Genomic DNA, 19,593 nt, shown 5'->3' with positions numbered 1-19,593 from the left:
CATGCATACAGTCATATGAAAAAGTTTGGGAACCCCTCTCAGCCTGCATAATAATTTACTCTACTTTCTTTCATTTCCTATTTTCTTTCTACTTTCTTTCATTTCCTAGGAACATCTGAGTACTGGGGTGTTTTCCGAACAAAGATTTTTAGTGAAGCAGTATTTAGTTGTATAAAATTAAATCAAATGTGAAAAACCGTCTGTGCACAAATGTTGGTCCCCTTGTAATTTTGCTGATTTGAATGCATGTAACTGCTCAATATTGATTACTTGCAACACCAAATTGGTTGGATTAGCTCGTTAAGCCTTGAACTTCATAGACAGGTGTGTCCAATCATGAGAAAAGCTATTTAAGGTGGTCAATTGCAAGTTGTGCTTCCCTTTGACTCTCCTCTGAAGAGTGACAGCATGGTATCCTCAAAGCAACTCTCAAAAGATCTGAAAACAAAGATTGTTCAGTATCATGGTTTAGGGGAAGGCTACAAAAAGCTGTCTCAGAGGTTTAAACTGTCAGTTTCAACTGTAAGGAATGTAATCAGGAAATGGAAGGCCACAGGCACAGTTGATGTTAAACCCAGGTCTAGCAGGCCAAGAAAAATACAGGAGCGGCATATGCGCAGGATTGTGAGAATGGTTACAGACAACCCACAGATCACCTTCAAAGACCTGCAAGAACATCTTGCTGTAGATGGTGTATCTGTACATCGTTCTATAATTCAGCTCAATTTGCACATCTGTATGGCAGGATGATGAGAAAGAAGCTCTTTCTACACTCACACCACAAACAGAGTCACTTGTTGTATGCAAATGCTCATTTATACAAGCCAGATTAATTTTGGAACAAAGTGCTTTGGACTGATGAGACAAAAATTGAGTTATTTGGTCATAACAAAAAGTGCTTTGCATGGCGGAAGAAGAACACCGCATTCCAAGAAAAACACCTGCTACCTACTGTCAAATTTTTTGGAGGTTCCATCATGCTGTGTGGCTAGTTCAGGAACTGGGACCCTTGTTAAAGTTGAACTTACGCAGGGGTTGGATATTCCAACAAGACAATTACCCAAAACACAGTTTGAAATCTACAAAGGCATTCATGCAGAGGGAGAAGTACAATGTTCTGGAATGGCTGTCACAGTCCCCTGACTTGAATATCATCGAAAATCTATAGGATGATTTGAAGCAGGCTGTCCGTGCTCGGCAGCTATCACATTTAGCTGAAGTGGAGAGATTTTGTATGGGAGAATGGTCGAAAATACGTCCATCCAGAATCCAGACACTCAATTGAGGTCGCCCTTTTGAAAGTCGCCTTTATTTATGTGCGCCTTTATTCTCCGCGCCCAATTGAGGTCACCTTTTTGAAGGTCGCCTTTTTGTGCGCGCCCTTATTGAATAGAACCTCTCTGCCATGAATGTTTCTCTTATCCAATGATCCACTTTCCTCTGTTGCACCACTGAGGCCCCTGACTAATCTACCAGGTTCTGCATGTATATGCGGCACCATTAACCAGCACCTCAATTAACCATGGAGTGAAATAAACTCGCACACACCTGTGCCTGATTGGAGCCTGCACTTTTTGGTGTGCGATTATCTACTTAAAATTATCCAGATGGCATGGACCACCTATGACAGTCTATACCTTCAAATGTTTAGAAAATACAGTAAATGTTTTTAGTCTGTAATGTTAGAATATATTTAATTTATGTAATACATTATTTAATATCAATAGCAAAATAAGTTTTGTAAATTTAAAGATAGCACTGTTGTAAGAGTAGCCACCTTCCTAGGTGATCCCAGATCAATAGGAAATTTGTGCATCAGCATTATTTTTTGTCTTCTAAACTGTGTCACTTTACACAAACTGCACTTGGTCACTAATTAAAATACAAGGAAATTAAGAAATGCATGCTTGTGATTATAGAAATCTCTGCATTTTAATTAATTTTGACAAAATGTTTACCTAAGCGGCAACATTTGCTGGGAGTTAATTTAGGTTTTAGACTACTCAGTCTTTTTGTTAAGTAGTGAGTACTACCATAAACTGTATGTCTTGAACAGTCTAAAGGAGTGATTCTAACTGCACTTGTCATTTTGTTTTAAATTGCATCCATGTGCTCTTAATGAAGCATCTACTGATTGTGTGCTCTGTAAAAGTTGCTTGTCTGCTAGAAAATATCAGAATAGTAGAATGTTTTCATTTTTACCTCAAAATAGCTCCTCTACAGATTCAGTCCCGTTGAAGAAGACTTTTTGGTACTTCATCATAAAAAGAAAAAAAATATTGCAGGAGTCCATTAGGAATTTTGTTTTTTATTGTGATCTACTGGCACAAAATCAAGGTTACTATTGCCTCAAACTGCATTGTAGTAACCGAGTTATAGTGTCCATCTACAGGGTTGGCTTTTGTCTTATGTCAGTGCTGCCACGATAACTTCCTTCCCTGCAATAAAGAGGGTTCAGATGAGAATTGTTGGGTAGCCATTGAGTAATTAATGTAAAATTTCTAATTAAAAAAATGTGACACAACTTTTAGTTAATGCAATGCTAGGTCTGTGCTAGCTACATTGTGCCATCAAGCAAAATCATCTTTCCCAAATCCTCAGTTCTTTTTATTTTTCTTACTTTTCCTAGAATTTTTTTTTTTTTTTTTTTTTTTTTTTTTTTTAAATACCTTGATGGCATCCATACAGATTCATATTCCCCTTTGGCCAACAGTTTCCAATATTCCTTTAGAAAAAATGAACTGTCCAAAATACATTTTTAATGAACTATTCAATTGTACATTAAACACAATAATATAGAAATTATCTCATGGCAGTCAAAATTTCCTACATTAAGCTAAATAGGATCCTCAGTTTAGTACTTGCATTTCAGAGTGTTAAATTTTCTTTGCCATTCTGAAGAGGATTGTTTTCAGTGGAAAATGGTGCATTATAATCTGTGCCATGAAAATTCAAAGTTCCAGATCTACATTAATTCAGTTCTTGTGATAGTGTGTCTACTATGATTATCAAGCTCTTGATCTGACTGTTCGTAGTAATAGTTTTTAAAAAATTCTGTTAAAAAATTATTTAACAAAAACTGTTTTCTGTTATTTTTTTATTTTATTAATTTTAATTAAAAGCAAATAACAATCTATACAATCAGATCAAACTTAACAAAACCAAAATTCAACCTCCACCCAAAACAAACAGAGAAGAGCCAGCCAACAAAGCAAATCTTTGAAGCACCAGGGAAGGAAGAGTATCTTTTCCCCTTATATATTAGCTTTTTCTAATATTATTATTGATTACATTTACTCACTGTTTGGTATTGTTCCAGTTGAGCAAGATTAAGTCTACGTGGTAGTAGAGAGGTAAAGGCAATTATGATTTGTTTGTCCTTCTCCATTTTAAGCCCATCTGGGAATATACCAAATACAGCTGTTAATGGGTAAGGAGTGATTGTGGCACCAAGGCTGTCTGATAGGCATGCAAAGATTGTGTTTCCTGTCATTTTTCACCAATACTCTCACTTTTACAAATACACTTTGTGGTCCATTTTGCTCATCCTCATTTTTGCACAGAATTGCAGTGTTAGTACCAGCTAGCGCTCAGAGTCTTGCTTTTCAGCCTGTGATTCTTCTAATCCTTAGACTTGTAGAGATCTGTTGTGTGGAAATTATTTTTAAAAATTCTAGGGCTTGATTATTGTGCATGTTGTGGTGAATGTTGATAGGCATGTCTAGTGCCAATCTGTAGCTTTGAAATTCAAATATACTGTTTTAAGATGTTACGCAAATATTGTTGAAGTGATATTTATGGTCTGGTAGTTCTTGGTTTGCACCAACCTGGTAGAAAAGGCACATTTGTCAAAGTGTTCCAGTGAGCACATATTGGCAATCCCTGTAGTATTTACAACATAAAGCTATACTCCACCTAAAAATGATATTTTGTTAAAATGTTTCTTACCCCATGTGCTTTGTAGTGACAGCCGAGAAAAAAAAAATATTTTCATGTTTTTATGCAGAACAAGATAAAAATGTTTTTGACAGAATAGAAATGGTGACCAGTTTTATCCAACAACAAACAAAAATTGAAAATGTCCATGGAAAAAATGCAAAACATTCTCAAATAAACTTGTGTTGTATAATCCACATGTCCATTATTAATTTGTGTGGTAAAAGTTAGCAAAATGTGGGAATTCTTTGCTGTAATATTAACAGTTACCTTCTGAAAACGTAGCAATGAATATCAGCAGGACAAAAGTAATTCCCAGAATACTGTGCATTTTTATTAAAGACAGAACTTTTGACCAATGAATGAGGGAGGCAGCTCTAAAGTTCTGTTATGACATGAACATGAGAAAAAAAAACTTTATCAACTGTCACTAAAAAGCACATGGGATAAGTAACATGTAATCAAAATAACATTTTTGGGTGGAGTATTCCTTTAACTGATATTCATTGTTCACTTCCATTCCTAAATAAAAAGAGCTCTCTGAGGCCTTCAGAAATAATGTCATAAATGCCTATTAGTCTGGGAAAGGACTTAAAAAGATTTCCAAGCTATTGAAAGTCAAGTATTGAATTCCACTGTCCAGGTGGAAGATCATCTGGAAGTGGAAAAGATTTAAAATCACTGTCAGGCCAGGTTGCCCCAGCAAGTTCAGTCTGAGAGCAGAATGCAACATGCTGCAAAAAGTCTCTAAGAACCCCAAGATTTCATTGTGGAACCTTAAGGTAGCTCATGCCACTGTTCATATCAAGATACATGAGTCTACCATTAGAAAGAGGCTGCACAAATTAGATCTATATTAGAAGTGTGGCAAGAAAAAAACTTTGATGTTAATAAAAAACATCAGGACAATACTAAAAGTTTCTTATAACACCTAGGCAAAGACCAGTCCAGAACTTATGGAATAATATGCTCTGGACAGATGAGTCAAAGATATTTATCTTTGCCACAGGGCCAGTGTTTGGTGAAAACCAAAGATGGCATTTGACCAAAAAACCTGATACTGTCTGTATATCATGGTGTTGGAAATGTTACGGTTTGGAACTGACTTGCTTCATTAGGTCCTGATCAGCTCACCATCATTGAATTACCTATTTTTAACTGTACCAGAGGGTTCTTGAGGATAATGAGAGACCATTTATTAGAAGAATGAAGCTCAACTGAAAGTGGACCTTGCAACTTGATAATGTTCTTAAACTTACCAGTAAATCTACCAAGGAATTTCTGAAAAAAAAGAAGTGGAGGGTTCTGGAAAGTCAAATCAAAGCCTGGATCTGAATCCCATCAGGATGCTATGAGTGGGATTTCAAATGGACTATGTAAACAGGACACCCTTTAAACACCTCACAGCTGCAGGAGTTCTAAATGAAGGAGTTGGAAATCAGAGTTAAAACTATTAGAGCTAAAGGTGTTCTGACTTTATCCACATATGGAAATTGCATATCTATTTATTTTTGTTGCATAAATTATTACAAAGTCAAATTTTCATTGTTTTTTTCTTCCAATTACATTTCCTTTATTTTAAGATACTGTAAATAAAGATGAAATAATGATATCTCCACATATGTTGAAAAAGAAAATGCATTTCATGTGGAGTAATTTCCTTTACACATGACTGTATGTATACCTTGGGCAGCTGAGCTCTTCTGATACTTATTGACATTCCTGTTCCAAAATGCTGTTGCACAAATGTTTGGAAACATGTATTCAGCTTTGTAGCTCCCACTTTGAAGGTCTTGATATATGTAAAAAAATATGTAAACACAAACACACACACTAGGGTTCCATGGTGGAATTTTTTGTTAAACAAAAAAACAAAAAAAAAAAACCTTTTTACAATATTTTACACATGGAGGACCCGGGACACAATTTCATAATCTCCTTACTGTGAGACAGCTGCACTGCAATTGCGCCACATATGTGGCTTGTTGACTGCTAACACATAACTGAACCACTACTGTTCTTACAGGAGCAGATGTATGTAGTGTATTTTTTATGTATTCATGTTAAATTGGTTGTATTGACATGAGAGTATCATTGTTGTATTCTACTAATGAAGATGAAAATAAATGATGTATATTATATGCCATACAGTTTTGAAGAAAAATGAGCATTGCATGCAAATGTTGCACGATTTAGCTACTCTTAGTAGATTAGAAGAAGGTTTGGGGTAGCCACCCCATATACTTGGAACAAATATTTGCCAAAAAAGAAATGGGTCGTTACGGACTGGAGTCCAAAACAGAACTGTGAAACAAAATGAAAATGGAGATTATATAGGTGAGCCAGAGGAAGTGACATCAGAATGGCCAGAACCGGAAGTGATGTCCCTAGACCCAGCAGGATTTCCTTTGGCTGGTCTGCAGAGGGAAGAGAGAAATGATCAGTGGCCTGCTTTTTCTCTTCTTTCGTCAGCATCTTTTCGCGTTAAAACTGATTGTGTTGCAATTACTTAGTACGTTTTCTTTAATTTTTCACTTAAGCTGGCTCTCAACTCTTCAATCTGCCTCAAGAATAATTTAAGATATGTAGAGGTAGAGGAAGTGACGGCGAAGATGGTAGGGAATGAGAACAGCGCCCGTACGCATGCGCAGCATGGCCGCCCTCTGCCGACAGTTGATTCTACAATACAATAAAATAAAAAGAGGAATAACCTTGGAGGTCAATCACCACCCCGAAAGCAGATAGTAGACGTCACGTAGTATATGTGTGCCAAATTTCAGGACAATGGGTCAAACGGTTTGCAAGCTACAGGTGATTTAAAATCCTGGACAGACAAATGGACAGCCACAGTAGCGTATTATATAAGAAAATATGTATAAACCATTAATTTATCATTTCCAACAGTGCCTTTAACTTACTGTAATAGTATTGACTCTATTGTGTATTAACCTTACTGTACTTAGAAATTTCTATACTATATTAATAAGTTATTGTTCACTGAAATTTTGTATTTGTTACTATTCCCTGATGGTCTTTGCAGATTTATATTGCAACTGTGTTTGATTTGTAAAGCATTATGTGATGTTATTACTGTTAATAGCACTATATAAAATAACTGCAGATCATGGTAAGGACTGCATAATCTATAATGTTCTTGCTCGAAATGGAAACGGATTGTGTCTTCCTGCATAAAACTTAAGAGAGTCATTTTAATTTTAATCAGTAATGGGTAGTTATAAAATTTCAAAAACTATTAAAAATCTGTATCTCTTGAAGGTAGTGCTCATGTACACGGCATATACTCTTCAGCCTTCTTGTCATCATACTTTCCTGTGTAACATTGCATTCATAATAAATAACATTACGTAAGGTTTAATTATTTACAGAATAGTACATTTTGCAACAGCTGACACTGATATACCTCTTTGTCTCTTTATCCAAATTTTGAGAGAGTGCCAACTTTCACAGTAGCACTGAACTACTGAAGATTTAATTCTCACCTAAAGCATGCGTTTGGAAGACCTAAAATACTCGTGCTTCTTGTGTTATATTACCATTACTTTTCTTGTTAAAAAAAATGTGGCCTCCCTTTATGAGTACATCATACTTTTAAATTTTATGATACATTATCTTTTATACAGTGACATGGTGGCATAGTAAGGAGACTGGGGTTCGTATTTTGGGTGTTTCATGTGTTGAGCTTGAATGTTCTCATCGTGTTCATGCGGGTTTCCTCTGGATGCTCCCATTTCTTCCCACAGTCCAAATGCATGCAGGGTAGGTGCATTATCATTGCTAAATTGGTCTGTGTGTGTTTACTCTGCCGTGGGGTGGCACCATGATCAGGTGTCTCCATTTTACTTGTGTGGTTTTTTGCTGTCTTTCACATGGCACCTATGAAAATCAGTTTTAAATAGATAATTAGATACTGTATAGAGATTCCAGATCAATTAATCTTCAATTATATCATAGTGTATACTACACAAAAGTACAATTACTCAGATTTTTAATATAATCTCTGAAAAATTATTTTTTGTATTTTTTTTTAGCTTTCCATATTTTAAATAAGTGATCAGCTTTAAAAAGATAAAATGTAATTTATATTAACACACAACTAAAATTTATCTTACCTATTAGAGGTCATGTTATTTTGTAATAGGATGTTCTGCGTTTTTTAAATCTGACATTTTAAATTAATATTTACTACAAATTGCTGGAAATGTAGTATGTGTATTAGGACAGTCTCTAATTATGAAGACATTGGATATGTCTAATGTTACAGAAGGTCTAAAGAAGAGCCCTAACTTGCATAGCAAGCTGACTGCTATTTGACTGCTGTTTTTATGCTTTCCTCTTTATTATTTTTGCTTTAGTACTATTACTGCTTATTTTTGCCCCTCTGGTTATTCAGTTCATCAAACCTTTTTGGCAAGGCACTAGGTACAAAATTAGGCTCTGAATGAGAAAGCTTTGCTGTATTGATCAATTACATGTCTACCGTATGTGTGTGCTACTCCATACCAGCAATTAAAGTATACTGAGGGGCAGTCAAAAGGTTGCCAGAATTCTGATATAGCGGGAGAGTGAGTGATCAGATTACGTGCACATTGTTGTGGAGGGGAGCGCAGCACATCTATAGACTGGTTAGAATTGGTCTGGATTGGTTTCGTCGTGTAGTATTGTTTTAATTACCATTTGAATTAGATGTGTGCGTAGTCATTCGGTGCAATGTTACAGTTCGAACAATATGCTAACATCAAATTCATGTGCAAATTGGGGACTTGTACACTAGCGGCACTGCAGTATTTGAAGCTGATTTGCCTTGTACAAACCCTTACACAAACTGGTGATCCACAGCAGGCCCACAGAGTCTCAATTGTAATGATGTGTAGACTTTGCGACCAACAAAGAGCCATTTAGACAAATAGAGTCATAAGTTGGCGCATGACTGTATTTTCATTTGTGGGGTACATTACTTTGACCATATTTGAAAATATGAAAATACTTCATTGGTCAGAATAAATTCATTGTTTGTTGTGTATATGTGTATATAACGCTGAGCCCTTGCATCACAGGCTGTTTGGGTGTGCTGGCGCACTTGTACTCTGAAGATTAAATTGGGGCCAATCAACCACTGCCGGCAAGTATTTACCTATGATCCCTGTGTGCTCACTCACTTGCCGCTGTGCTGCATGGCTATTCATTCGCAATTAGCCACGAGGTGTAATGTCATGTCAAAACAAACCTTCCTTGAACCTGACTCCTACCTCTCCTAGAAACAGAATACATAGGAGACCTTTCAAAATGATAATGAACATGTATTACTGCTGTGGTGGACAGCTGTGGCCCCTGCCTGGCCAGGACACCTGTATAATGGAAGGGCCAGGGGAGAGAGTGTGCTCAGGACATTTTCACCCCTGTGATGCTGGAGGGCTGCCCCCCTAGGTTGCTTCAGGACCACGGGTTCCCGCAGGGCGCATTGGAAGTTGGAGTTTGCTACAGCCCCGTTGGGTTCCATGATTGCTGCCAGGGGGGTGCTGCAGAGCCCTACTATGTTGGGCTTCCGCCACACCTGAGAGTAATTCTAGACCTCCCTAATGAGCCACCTGGAATACTCCCGGGTGCAGCTTAAATGGAACCAGCTGCCTCACAGAGATAAGCCAGAGTCAGGAGGTGGAGAACAAGGCTTGCCAAGAGGAGTAAGAAAAAGAGAGAGAGAGAAAGAAAAGAGAACAAGGGAAAAGAAAGTACTGTGTTCATTGTGTTGTTGCATTTGAGCTATGCTGTGCAGGTGGGAAACGGGGAAAAAAATATAAAATGTGTGTGCTGAACTTGTGTCCTGCACTCCTCTGTGTCGTGTTTGGGCAGCAGTAGCACCCTCTGCAGGCCACACTGTTTACAAAGTGTTTCTATCTTGTTTGAGGCACAGTGGCACAAAGGTTAGCACTGATGCCTCATAGTTCGTGTCAAATTTCTGGCCATAATAATCGGTCCTGCTTAGTTGGCAGACGCTTCCTTAGCCTTCTGGGAGACAAAAGACCATTGCAGCATTATAATCCAATTAAAACTAGTTCAGTTCCTCCTTCCCCATTGACTTCAATGAATTTCCCTAAGTTTGGCAAAGTTCCCGAAAAATCATGGCAAAGGAATTGCGCTGGGTCCACTCATGCCTATTTTCTTGTGGTAGAAGCTATCCTTTTTTCAGTTTCCTGACTGCCTGTCTAACATTCACCTTCAGGAGTTGTTAATATATAGTGGAATCCATTTTCCCCTGTACTCACATGGTGTTTCTTGTGTCACTAGTTACCACACAGCCCTAAAGCATAATAGATCCACCACTGTAATAAACAGTTGGCAAGGTATTCTTTTGGTTCATTTTTTCTCCAAACAAAACTTTTGTGGTTATTTCAATAGAGTAACTTCATGCAGCAGTTGTTTTGCATACATAAGATATTGTTTTTTGTGATGAGAATGCAAGTAAGGTTTCCTTCTGATTACTCTTACATGAAGGCCATGTTTGTTAAAATAGTGCTGCACACAGAGTAGTGCATCACCACTCCTTTCTCTGTTAAACTTGCCTGCAAGTTCCTTTTTTTATAGCCTTACCCGTCTTTGTAGGCATCAGTCACCTGCTTAGAAGAGCCCATGGTTCTTGAGTGTTGCATAATTTTTGAAGGGTCCAAGAATTTAGTAGGCTCTGGAATTGTCATCAGCAGACAATTCCTAATTCCAACTGTCGACCTGACCAACACCTAACAAGCTAAGTCAGACAATACTAACAACGCAGAAAGTTCTGAAGCCTTTCTAAAAGGGTGCCCAAACATTTACAAATGCCGTATTTACTTTTTCATTATTTTTTTAAACTTTTTTTGTTTATCAAATAAATCTTATGTGTTCATTAATATTTGCATAAAAACTCCATTGTTTTAGTTTGTTTGGTGTCAGAGTTTTATTTATTAATTTTTTTTACTTCAAGTGTCAACAAACATTGGATACCAGGGTTTGGCTAGCAGAGCTGTAAATTTTTCTGCAAAAAATGTCCTTTAGTTGACAAGATGTTTTAAAAATTTTATGGATAATTCCACCACCTTCCTGCTACACTGGAGCACACTTAGGAACATATACGTCCTATACCACTGAGGGGAATTACTTTTTAAGCAGACAGGTACTGATATATTGCAAGGAGGCATGCATAGGTTAGTCAAGGACTGGGGAATGTACAGGTCAGGAGTGTTTGGGGCATGCCAGTTTTATTAGTTCATGTAAGGTAACAGTGTTATTGATGAAAAGAATTTAAATGTAACTGTTAAATATTAATCAAAATGGCAGACATGTAAGAAGACAGAATCAGCAATAGATTCAGAAATGTTTGTCTTAATGCTAGTATTAAAAATAAATCAGTGCATTAAGTGTTATATGTTGTTACACAGAGATATGATGTTATAGCATTAACAGAAACCTAGCTAACTACTAGTAATGGAGATGAGTATAATATAAATCAATGCATTTAATTTAGAAAATAAAGTCAAAATCAAAACGTTGGGGTTTGGGAGAATAAATACTTATATACTGTAGGATTGACTTTAATACTAATCTGCTTCAAGTGGGCTATAATCAATGTCCTCATGAGTATATTTGGACTCAAATCAAAAGCAGATAGTGGCATGTCACTAACAGTGCGTCACTGACCCCTTAGTAGATCAGCCGTTTCTGAAGTTCTCAGACCAGCCTGTCTGGCACCAACAACCACGCCACCTTGAAGTCACTTAAATCACCTTTCTTCCCCATTCTGATGCTCTACCATCTTGACAATGTCTATATGCCTAAATACTTTGAGTTGCTGCCATGAGATTGGCTGATTAGATTTTTGCATTAACAAGCAGTTAAACAGGTGTACCTAATAAAGTTGCTGGTGAATGCGTGTGTGTTTTTGTATGTGTATGTATATAATTTTTTCATCACACAATCATTTGATTTATATTGGCAATTAAACTGCATAAATTTAAACATACATGCAGTTATACATTTAAATCATTTTAAATCATTAATTGCACTACAGCTTTTTGATGTTGAAATATACATTTATTATATTCATACAGGTGTTTTTTTCTTCATTGTAATAACTAGACATTTGTAGTTTTTTAGGTGTAATTATAAAATATGTATTAGCATTTTAATTATGTGGTACTTGTTTCTTATTTATGCTGTATGACAAGCAGCAACAAATAAAAACATAGTGTAAAGCTTTAAATAAAGCCTATTGTTTACTAAGCAGCAATTTCAAATTCGTTTTTATCTTTTTCCAATTAAAAGTGTAAGATGCTGCATTGTAATTAAAAAAGCTCATTGTCCGTTTAATTTAAAGGACAAGATAAAAAAGGTCTGAATTCATTAAAGTAGTTTTTATTGCCATTTGTCTAGGTGCACAGGATGACTTCTTTGATTATTTTTTGTTTTTTTTGTATTACTTTCTTTACCGTTAAGGCTAATAAACCAATTACCTCTTGTTCACTGCTAAAACAAGCTTCCACTTGCTGCCCTTTCTTTACAATAGTGATGTGCAGAACAATTCTTTTTAGTGATTTCACTGATTCGTTTACTTCAAAAACAACAAGAAGCTATATTCTAGTTTAAAATCTAGAATAGTATCATAACAGTGTAAAAACTTTAACCACCAAACAATATAAATAATATAAAAAGGAAGCAACACAATAAATAATGCATTCAGAATGCATGCATGCATTCAGTATGATTAGTGCAGTGGCGGACCGTCAGGGCCTGCAAGGCCTTCTCTGCTGGCCTAAAAAAATATCTGAATCACAGACTGATGTTAATTATATTTTGTCCATGAATACTTATTAAATCATTCCAAATAGTCTGTCCACTTCCTTTCATAGCTTTTCCGATGGTTGTGCTGCTTCCAGACATGTATTTTCGTATTAAAGCATTTAACCAATCACATTTCAGCCATCATTTGTTGCCAGGCAGGGTCAAAGTCAAAGAAGTCTGCTGGGAGGCCTTCACAATCCGTTCTGCAGGCCCTCTAACACAAAATAAATGTCGATTAAACTGTTGCTTCAACCAATCAGATTTTGAGTTGGTTTCACTAGGGCCCTCTAGCAGGCGTACGGCAACGTCACCGTATTCAGACCCATTGATTGGATAGGATGGTGTAATAGCTATTTTGTCACCCCATGGCTGAAGGAGGACAAGAAATAGATTTGGTGGCAGATTTACTTTCAAGGCCATTTTCAAGACGGACTTTTCAAGAAAAGCTGTACATTGTTAAGAAAGGTCGGACAACTCTGAAGCTAGCTAACCTGTCACAACCAGGAGGAGGATTTGTCCGCCACTTTCAGGTTACCAACTACGAGCAGTACCCCTGGCTCACAGGGTTCGAGGAACACTGCAAACTGTATTGCTGGGAGTTCTTGTTATTTGCCAATGGTCGACATGGTGTTTGGAGCCACACTGGGTTTGTAAATTTGACTTGCCTAACCAAGGCAGCAATGATACATCAAAGCACTGTCGGACACTTACAAGCAATGGTGCTTTCCAAAACTTTTGGGGAAACCAGAGTGGATTTACAGCTGAACGAGCAAGTGCGCAGGGAAATGGAGCTCCACAACGAAAAGGTGAAGAAAAACAGAGAAATCTTAAAAAGACTGATAGACTGTGTCATTTTTTGGGGCAAACAGGAACTTTCATTTCGGGGACACGACGAAAGCACGGGATATCCAATAACAGAGGGAACTATGTGGAGCTTCTTTCTCTCATTGCTGAAAGCAACACGGATTTACATTACCACCTGTCCACCAATAAAGTGTTTAGTGGGACTTAGGGTAAAATACAAAACGACCTGATCACTGCTATTGCTGAAGTGATGGGAGAAGAGATAAGAAGTGACGTTAAAAAAGCACCACTCGTCTCTATTATGGTGAATGAGACGACAGACGCGAGTAATGCAGTGCAGCTATCACTGGTCCTGGGTTACGTAACAGGCACAGGTGTCAAGGAGCGATTTGTCAGATTTGAAGATGTTACCAGTGGGAAGCGAGCTGATGACATTGCAGGTCTTATCATCAGATTTTTGTAGGAAAATGAATGTCTGGGTAAAGTTGTGGCACAGTGTTTTGACGCCGCAGCGTGTCATGTCTTCTGGATTAAATGGGGTGCAGGCTAAAGTTAAAGAGAGAGCACCTTTGGCTTTATTCATACACTGCTATGCACATCGGCTCAATTTAGTACTGACTCAAGAGGCCTCAAAGCTTAAAGAATGCAAGATCTTTTTCGGCCACCTCAATGGCCTTGCTGCATTTTTTTCTAGATCGCCTTGGCGCACGCAACTACTGGACAAAATCTGCCACCGGCGTCTCCCTCGTGTGGCACCAACACGGTGGCAGTACACATCCAGAGTGGTCAATACAGTCTTTGAGAAGAGAGATGCTCTAAAGGAACTGTTTCATCACATTCTGGAGCATCATGACGAGTATGATGAGGACACTGCGCTGTGCTGATGGATTTAAAGCACGTCTGGATGATTTTGTTTTTTGCTTCACACATTAAATGGCATTTTTGAGTATTCAGACGTGCTCTTTTCAATACTACAGGACAAAAAACTGGATGTGCAGTTTTGTCTGGCTAGGGTAAAGGAGTTCTGTGACACCATTGAGCGAGATAGAATCCGATATGAGGAACTCTACAAGGCCACTGAACGCACCGCAGGCGCTCTGAGCGCACAAAGAGGTCAAGCGCAAGATCCTCGTGCGCACTACCGCCAACTCCATGGCAGGATTCTGGACAATATTATTTGCCAGACACAGACCATTTTTCAAGACCATGAAAAACTGTTGTTTGTCACGCTCCTCGACCCCCAGAAGTTTCGGGAATACAAGAAAAGTTTCCTGCATGCAGCCTTCTCCAGTTTAACACAGAGCCACGGAGCACTTTTTGAACTGTCTTGGCTAAAAACAGAACTGACTGTAATGTATGCCATGGATGATTTTGCAGGAAAATCTCCAACTGATCTCCTTGACTTCCTTCATCAGAAAAATCTGAATGACAGCATGGGGCAGCTGTACACATTGGTATGTTTGGCGGTGACCATTCCCGTGTACACTAATTCTGTCGAACGGAGATTTTCAGCCCTAAAGCGAATTAAAACTTATGCCAGAAATACGACAGGGCAGGTTCGACTTTCAGCATTAGCTTCGATGGCGATAGAAAGGGACTTCGTGATGGAACTGAAGCGCATGGATAATCTGTACGACAGAGTAATTGAACTGTTTTTGAGGAAAGAGAGGAGGATGGATTTTGTTTACAAATAATCCGAATTTTTGGTGAGTAAAATGTTGCGATTTTCCTAAATAATATTGCAGGTTTATGAGTTATTATTGATGTTTTGTGTGTCGCAGCTGTAGCTTCAGTAGAAAGGAACTTGTTCTCCCCTGGTTTGTCTATTAAATAAAGGCATTTAATGTGGCTACAGGAGTTATCTATCTATGATGCAGCGGCTCTTTATACTGTATTTCTGCATATTAAGATGGTTTTTATAACCATAAATTAGTTTTTGAGGGGCGGGTTGATTCAGACGGAGCGCTACTGAAGGCCTACGTGTGAAATGCACGGTCCGCCACTGGATTAGTGTCAATATGCACTGAGCAGATTTGATTGTTTAGAGGAAAGGGAGGAATCAGAAAAGTATCCTGAAAAAATTGGCACAATACAAGAACCATCCCTGGATGGGGTGTTAGTGCATAACAGGGTGTTATCTTGCACATATTTGCAAGCATTTGCACAGATACAGTGTGGAGTCACCAGGTCAATGTAAAATGCATGTGAGGCACAAAGTAGGAACCAACTCTGGATTCTACCATCATAGGATACATTATCATACAGAAATCAAAACATATAACATGGAAAAATCATATAAAAACTGCACACATCATGTTCAATCAAACTTGAGTCCTTAGTGCTGTGAGGCAGGAGCCTAGTCACTATACTGCCTTGTTGCTCCATTTCAAAACATTATCTGCATTATTTATAGTGTACAACAAGTGCACATGTCTGATGCTAATGTCTGCATGCATGGATGTAATTCTTTAATAAGTAAATGCATTCTTATTATTTATTGTTTTGAGTGGCAGGAACAAACATCAGTAAACACAAGCTGGCACTTACTTTACTTCTATGAAGATTATGCATGTGGCTTTGGTCAACTTGAGTTATGTAAATACATACTGTCCTCCTGTGCTTTTGTCAACCTCAGGGTAAATATGACAAAAGTAGCATGAACTGTTTTCAGTTATTTAGAAGTATCAGAAAGTGAAAATGACATTATTTTAAATATGTAAGGAATGTGTTCTCGACTGTAATAAGCAGGATCTAATGATCTTACTTCTGTTAAATATTACTGTGTTTCTTACTGAATAAAGTATTCTTGCATTGTACATGTTGATCTACTCCTGGCTGCATTTACATCTCAACAATCTATTATGTGTTGAGCTTTTCTACAGTATGTATAAGAGTTGTTTGTTAATTTTATTTTTTCACTCACTGAAAGTTGTGACATTGTAAATACCATACTTTTTTAAAAATAAATGTATGTACATTAATGTATTGTTAATTTATTAAAGACTTTGCATGGGTCTACATTGCACAGCTGCATACATTCCCATGAGAACGCTTTGATGAACAATTTGGCTTTGAGTGTGCTATGCGACGATTTCAATATTTTTTTCACAGTGTGCTAATAGCAAGCCATTGACTCCTATTCTAGCATTGTCTTCAGCTGTCTACAAAATATTGAATTGCGTTTTAGCTGAACTGAAAACCATGGTTTCCTCTCATCCATAGACATATTCAAGGTAAGAAAATAATCATGAAATTCAGATTTTTTTCTGGTCTGTTCCTTTGAAAGTGGAAAGTTTGAGATATTCTCAGTTACATTAAATTATTCCAAGGGCATTTTTCTAGGGCTGTCATGTATTAAAAATACATAGAAATACTCCCAAATTAGCATATTACCGGTGTTTACAAAAGCAAATGCAGTTTGACTTAGATAATAGCAAGATATGGTTTTAAATCTTTGTAAGAAAAAATTTGTTACGAAAGGCAAATACCCACTAGAAAGTGATTGCATCTCTGCTGATTGGTATTTTTTGTAAGCGGTGCTATCTATTTAAGGTTTTGTCCTTATTGTGATATTACCAGTAGATAGATAGATAGATAGATAGATACTTTATTAATCCCAAGGGGAAATTCACATTTATACAATATAATATATATTGATATAACGTGGAAATCTAGCCAACAGGTTAAAAGAAAAGTTTTCTCATGGAGTTTTATTAGCTGCTTACTGATATTATGGCATAGTATACTGGTTAAAGGTGATGGTGTCCAGTTCAGGTATCATTGTATTTTTTTCTTCTTTTGGAAAATGCCACAAATTTACTGTTTTGTGACCATTTGCTTATCTTAACTGATTTTATCCTCTTTTCATATATTCTTGTCAGTGGAATTATAAGTTATTTACTTATATAATGTTACATGTTTTGGTAATCTTGATTTATTAAAGGTAGACCAGGATATCCGATTTTAAAATTCAAAGCCCTGTGTGTGTGTGAGAGCACATGACTCCAGCATTTCATCTTGTTCTGTTGATAGATAGTAGAAAGTGCTTTCTTTGGAAGCTTGAAGTTTTCTTTTCATTTACTCTTTATACATCAGTTTCCATTAGGCACTGAAGTATGCATGCCTGCATCTTTTATTTATTTATTTTTAAATATTGTTAGGAGTGATGCTATATAATCCAAGAATATCGCATAGGCAGCCCTGGGTCTTTTTCTTGTTGTTATACATTTTTGGAAAGTAACAATAGTCACTAAATTACTTCAGAAAAGTGTATCTGTCTATATTCTGTTGTCTGTACAATGTTTTGTAGATGCTGAGATAACAAGATTTGAATTTTCTCTTTAAAACTGGCCACACATGAATTATAGCCTTATTTGAAATTGTTTCAATGTTGGTCAAAAGGTGCAGTTTGCAAATATTCTTCTTTATCCAAGTTGCAATGAACAAAAATCGAACAAAAATTACATAAATCTTTTTTTTTTTTGCATGAAAATGAAATACTGTATACAGGTGCTGGTCATAAAATTAGAATATCATGACAAAGTTGATTTATTTCAGTAATTCCATTCAAAAAGTGACACTTGTATATTAGATTCATTCATTACTGATGTATTTCAATGTTTATTTCTTTTAATGTTGATGATTATAACTGACAACTAATGAAAGTCCCAAATTCAGTATCTCGGAAAATTAGAATATTGTGAAAAGGTTCAGTATTGAAGACACCTGGTGCCACACTCTAATCAGCTAATTAACTCAAAACACCTGCAAAAGCCTTTAAATGGTCTCTCAGTCTAGTTCTGTAGGCTACACAATCATGGGGAAGACTGCTGACTTGACAGTTGTCCAAAAGACGACCATTGACACCTTGCACAAGGAGGGCAAGACACAAAAGGTCATTGCTAAAGAGGCTGGCTGTTAACAGAGCTCTGTGTCCAAGCACATTAATAGTGAGGCGAAGGGAAGGACAAGATGTGGTAGAAAAAAGTGTACAAGCTATAGGGATAACCGCACCCTGGAGAGGATTGTGAAACAAAACCCATTCAAAAATGTGGGGGAGATTCACAAAGAGTGGACTGCAGCTGGAGTCAGTGCTTCAAGAACCACCACGCACAGACGTATGCAAGACATGGGTTTCAGCTGTCACATTCCTTGTGTCAAGCCACTCTTGAACAAGAGACAGCGTCAGAAGCATCTCGCCTGGGCTAAAGACAAAAAGGACTGGACTGCTGCTTTCTGATGAAAGTAAATTTTGCATTTCCTTTGGAAATCAAGGTCCCAGAGTCTGGAGGAAGAGAGGAGAGGCACAGAATCCACGTTGCGTGAGGTCCAGTGTAAAGTTTCCACAGTCAGTGATGGTTTGGGGTGCCATGTCATCTGCTGGTGTTGGTCCATTGTGTTTTCTGAGATCCAAGGTCAATGCAGCTGTCTACCAGGAAGTTTTAGAGCACTTCATGCTTCCTGCTGCTGACGAACTTTATGGAGATGCAGATTTCATTTTCCAACAGGACCTGGCACCTGCACACAGTGCCAAAACTACCAGTATCTGGTTTAAGGACCATTGTATCCCTGTTCTTGATTGGCCAGCAAACTCGCCTGACCTTAACCCATAGAAAATCTATGGGGTATTGTGAAGAGGAAGATGCAATATGCCAGACCCAACAATTCAGAAGAGCTGAAGGCCACTATCAGAGCAACATGGGCTCTCATAACACCTGAGCAGTGCCACAGACTGATCGACTCCATGCCACGCCGCATTGCTGCAGTAATCCAGGCCAAAGGAGCCCCAACTAAATATTGAGTGCTGTACATGCTCATACTTTTCATGTTCATATCTTTAAGTTGGCCAACATTTCTAAAAATCCTTTTTTGCATTGGTCTTAATTGATATTCTAATTTGGGACTTTCATTAGTTGTCAGTTATAATCCTCAACATTAAAAGAAATAAACATTTGAAATACATCAGTCTGTGTGTAATGAATGAATCCAATATACAAGTTTCACATTTTGAATGGAATTATTGAA

General features: G+C 37.4%; 1 protein-coding gene across 2 annotated transcripts in view; it reads left to right on the top strand.

The window, feature by feature from the left end:
* Positions 1-19,593, top strand: part of LOC114660252 (ataxin 7-like 1) — a 124,198-nt gene that overhangs the window by 17,085 nt on the left and 87,520 nt on the right. Inside the window, exon 1 of one of the 2 annotated variants that reach the window (XM_051931038.1) lies at positions 16,713-16,802. The exons of the other annotated variant lie outside the window; for it this stretch is intronic. The gene's annotated coding sequence lies outside the window, so the exon portion shown is untranslated. Of the gene's footprint in view, positions 1-16,712; positions 16,803-19,593 lie in introns of those variants that run through there. 2 annotated transcript variants of the gene reach the window in all.

This window comes from Erpetoichthys calabaricus, chromosome 1, assembly GCF_900747795.2.
Source record: "Erpetoichthys calabaricus chromosome 1, fErpCal1.3, whole genome shotgun sequence".
NCBI classification, from domain to species: Eukaryota; Metazoa; Chordata; class Cladistia; order Polypteriformes; family Polypteridae; genus Erpetoichthys; species Erpetoichthys calabaricus.
The sequence above is the reverse complement of the archived record's forward strand: the minus strand, read 5'-3'. Positions and strand labels throughout refer to the sequence as shown.